This window comes from Aplysia californica, unplaced genomic scaffold, assembly GCF_000002075.1.
Source record: "Aplysia californica isolate F4 #8 unplaced genomic scaffold, AplCal3.0 scaffold00518, whole genome shotgun sequence".
Taxonomy (NCBI): Eukaryota; Metazoa; Mollusca; class Gastropoda; order Aplysiida; family Aplysiidae; genus Aplysia; species Aplysia californica.
In genome coordinates this window covers 244,267-249,517 of record NW_004797788.1, presented here as the reverse complement: position 1 = coordinate 249,517, position 5,251 = coordinate 244,267, and positions in this window count along the sequence as shown.

Below are 5,251 nucleotides of genomic sequence, written 5' to 3'. Positions count from 1 at the left end.
CTACACCAAAAGTGGGCATTGCCCTACCTATAGAAGTTTGGTTTCATTGATGTGTATATTTATTTGGTTATAGAGAAAATGCTCCTTGTCTTTTAAAGAAACTGAATAAGGGTCCAAAAACTTTACCTTCGATTTTCTCAAAATAGCATTTTTGGGGATAGCCCCCCTGTGCTGAAAAGTGACCTTATAACAAAGGATTTTATTTTTCCTGAGAAAAAAAATGCTTCGGTGATACTCTTTATTATGTTGGTCTCTGATTCTCATATCACTCAAAATCACACATTAACCAGTAATATAGTCTATACCTGCATTGAAAGTGTATGTTTCTTTGACTTTTTACAATTTTATGGAAAACAAGAAACTTTTGTCAAAGGGCTATTTGCTGTTAAAAGCATTCTGTTTATTTACCAGTTTGTTAACTAAGGAGGAAAAGTAGATCTTGTCAAACACTTCCAAGTATTAAACCCTTTCCAAGTGAACTATGTATTGATACATGTACTTGCTTTTAGTGCTAAGTAGTAGACTAGTTGCCTGCGTGCACACACATACACATACATTATGATACATACATACATGGTGTGTGTATTTACATGTTAATAATATATACACGTACATTACATGTAATGTGTAAAATATGACCCTCTGATCTATAGGGCAGTATGAATACATGTTCTACATGTACTGACATGTGGTGGAATCTTTGTGTAGATGTTCCACGTTAATTTAAATTAAAGTGATATCTGTCTCATTTTTATAATTTATTATTAATTACCTTTATTGTAACATGTTATTCTATGATTTTTGTACATTTTGTTTTGAGGTAGAGCCTCTTTCATCCCTTTTGAGTGTTTGACTTTGAGGTGCATGTACATGGCTTCGATAGATTTGACTAATGAACTGTGAGTGTTAACATTAAACTTAAAATGCATGCGGCCCATGTGTGTTTACAAGTACAGAGTATTCAAACTCAGTATGTGTTGTTTTCTTTTATCAGTACTGATCGTGTGAAGGATACAAAAGTAATGTTTTGGCAGTCATCATAATTGATGGCATGATACTGATAATAGTAAGATCAGTAGACTGTCTTTCTTTTTTTTTTACACATCCTTGAAATTGAAAATGTAATTAACTTTCTTTTTCCGTTGACTAGTCTAGGATGGGATGGATCTATACACTCATCTGTCAAAAATTTAGCTTTAAAACTTAGGTTTACTCTGTCAAAATAACTTAAGTGCACAACTTGCCACGAAACATCTTTGTTCAACATAATTAAAATGATGAAATAGAAAGATGGAAATGGCAGCTATAACAAATTCACATAGTGCCTTTTATATTTTGTGAAAATGTAGTTTAATCATCATAGAGATGGTTAAGATAACACTGTAAACAATTCACTTTTTTTAAAGTTCCATAAACTGATTTTGGGGGGGGGACCACAGTCTGTTTCTTGTTTCTTATATTATCAACGAAACTCTGACACTATTCTCCAAGGAGCATATAGTAATACATGTGCATGTACAACCTTACTCTACTTTATTATACATTGAGTCTATGACTATAAGTAGTTTTTTTCTTTCCTAAATAGTAAAATGAAAATCTAAAGGGAACTATTTAAAAGAAAATTTTGAGTTTTGATTTTTGCTGCTGTAGCAATTGTTTTACAATTTTGTTGCACTACCGTACATTGTTTGTGACCATACTTATTTGACAAGAAAAATGTGGTAAAAAAATAAAAGTGCAAAAGATCAAGCTGGGCAAATGTATAACCAACTCAAAATTATCTGTCTGGTCAAACAAATTATGATGATTTTATATATAAACATGATCTGTGAATAATAATAAAATTATTTATTTACCTATATCAGAACCCCATTTCCATTTTATTGACCACATACAATGATGTTTTTTATCAGACTGGCATCTGTGGTGTAGCAGTTAAGAGCTGTTGCAGTATAACCAGGAGACCCGAATTCGATTCCCAAGTGAGAATTTTTATCGAGTACTGCCGGGGTATTATCGGTCTTTCTGCTGTGATCTCAACCCGGTTGGGCATAACAGGCAGGGTCAGAAGCCCGCCTCCTGAATGACTGAATGACATAATTGTGCTAATGGGAGTGTAAAAAACACTTGAATTTTAATAAGAGTTTGTCGAAATTTTCAAACAGGTTTTTTTTTAAATTGGGGTTTCGTTGTATTAGTTGAACTTGAACCTTCATATAAATTACTGGGGGGTTTTTTCAAAGTTAATAAATTGCTCATGACAGGTTCCAAGTACATTTCTTTCTATAAATATTACTATTAACAGTCTGCAAGTAATAGCCTTCAGGTATGTGTTGTTATGCACGATGTGTCAGCTGTGAATTCTGTCCCAGTCCCATGTCTGCCAAAAAAATGTTTGAATTGTTTTGTTTCCCTAAAATACATTTATCCATTGGAAGAGGCTGGATAGGTTAAATAGTTGATCTCCAACTTTATGATAAAGGCAAAGGCCAAAATTATTAATACATGATGTTTACATTCCTTTCCAACTGTGTAGCTCACTGCATTCAGTTTGCAACATGGATGAACAGTGAAGAAGCTTTTGTGATAATAAATTAGTGTCTTATGACATGAAAGCCAAATTCTTTTTCTTTTCTTTTCTTTGTACATTTTCTATGTTTGTAACTCTTAACACAGTGTTTGCATCTCACAAAGAAGTTGGAAGTGAGTTGTTGACGGCTGCTCTGGTGTGGTTTATTCCTTCTTTCTTTCTTATCAACACTTATCGTTCTAATCTCCCCTCCTTTTTTTATGTTTTTTACTCTCTAAATCTTCAGCTATTTTAAGACTTGTTTTGCAAGTGCCGTAATAATACTTCAGAAGTTGAGATACACACTATTTATCTGCATCTATTATAATATATTCGGCAACTTGCAAACACATGTGTCATTTTTCCATAAAACTACGACAGCTACAGAGTTGAAAGTTGGCAAGTACCTGCAAAAAGATACCGTAGGTCCCCACGACGGAGCTCGATTTTTAATTTATTCATTTCCTGAATTAAGACACCTTCTTTGGCCTTTGTGATTATTCTACTGAGAAACGAAACAAATCTACATTGCTTTCCTTCACAACGTGACAACGGAAGTTCATTACCGCTCTTTAACGTTCGCCAAAGAAACACGGTTCAAGAGATGGGGTGAGTAGGCTACCTTTCGAGACTCACCTGTAGTATGTGGAGACATGATCCTATGTATGCATCCAAAGAGTTGTTTTAATATAGGGCCCAAAGAGAAAAACTTTAATTACTAGGTCAAGATTTTTGGAAAAAATATTTTTGTTTGGTCGCTAGCCTGTAGAGAAGTAGAAGTGCCATGCAAAGTTTCGTGGGCATTGGTAAATTTGTCAATGAGCTAAAAAAATTTAACGCTGTCAGAGGAAAGTGAACAATCTATTGACACTGCCTCTATGATTTTGAAGACGTCGGTGTGTTCCTTTTACAGGGTAGCAGCCCTTTCGTGGATTATTATTTTCTTAGTGCTTTTTTGTGATGGTGTAAGGCGAAACCCGTACTTTGTGATTGTGAAGGGCTAGACAGCAATACACTAAAGCGATTAGATCAAGAGAGGAGTTAATCAAGGCAGACTTAATCTAAAGCATTATAGATCTAGAAGTCAGGTGTGACTGTGAAAGGCTAGACAGCAATGTAATGTAAAATGCCTCCGCGTCGTAGACCAGTAGGAGCAGTGACACCAAAGCGTCGACCCCGAGCAAAGCCGGGTTCTCCGTTAGTAATAACAGAATTGGCGTTCTTTGAGGGAGCAAGGCTCATGAAGGCAAAAGTGCAATTTTTCCTTCTACTCGAGTCCTCCTTCATCACCAAACCCAATGGTTTTCCAAAACAGAAAGAAGAATAGTACCACGTTCAGGTTCAAATCTCAACCTGTGAAGTTTTCTTCTTGTTATTTTTTCCATGGCAAAAGCTTACGGTAGTTCCAAAAAATTAGTGGTCATGTTGATTATAATCTGGGAGCAGAAACATTACATACATAATAATGTAGTGTAAAGCGCATAGAGCCTGCTGTTGAGCGGGGATATGCGCTATACAAATGCTATTTATTATTATATCATTATACATGATTACTGATTGGGGGATAAAAAACTAACTGACAAATGAATTATAATAGGGGTATCAAGATCTGGATCTATTATTAAATAGATCTAATTATCAAAATATGCAAAAAAGTACAAAGTTTAACTCTGTGTTCCGATCCCATACAAATATAAACCAGCAGTAATGATGGATGTGGTTCACGCCTGATGAGGGACTCCACTCTCAAATAAAGATTGGGGCGTTTGCACTTTTTCTTTCACTGTTCATTAAATTGATTTCTTTCACACAAGAAAAACATGCCAACAATTATGGGCCTTTATGTTTTCTTCCACCTACCAGTACCACAAGTTACATTGTAATACATGTACATCATCACGCTCATAAGCAAAGGGCCTCACTCAGAGTTAGGCCTTTTGCATTCTTTGTGTTCACGCGCATCACCATGACCACTTTCAACGTTTGAATTAAATATAAAATAATGTTTCCAAACAAAGCAAAATAGTGAATTAGTGGCGTGAAAACGATATATGCCTAACTCAAATGTCAGACATTCTGTTGCATCAAAATGCAAAAGGCCTATATCACGCTCAATCGACTTCCGCCATCACTTTAGAGTTTGCTCACATAATTGGACGTCAATGTCTCGAAGAAGACAACAAACTACTCAGCAAGTAATGAATATCTATATAATGGTAAATTTTGAATCTAAGTTTACAATGTTACATTCCTACTACAGTGAACCATGTATAACAGGCCCGGTAATAACAGGGATCCGGAAATAACATAGATTTTTTAAATCCCTGTTTTTTCCTACTCTTTGTCTCTATTAAAAGTTATCTGCAGTAACAGGGCCTCGTCGAAGCCAAATCGGTTATAGCAGGGACAAAGGCTCATTAACAATGTGTAGAAAGTGAGAGAGAGAGAGAGAGAGAGAGAAATGCAGTGATGGAGCAAGCCCATGAAAGCCACGCCACTGCAAGCACACGCAGCGGGTGAAGAGAGAGAGGGCTGCAGTGTGCTGCAGACTTCGATCTAGCCCTAAGCCTAGCTATATGCACGTGTAATGTGCAGTGGCGGCTCGTGGTTTATAGAACTGACCGGCGGTCATTCACGTCGACTATTTTTGCCTCCCCCACCCCCTTCCTTCACAACACACAC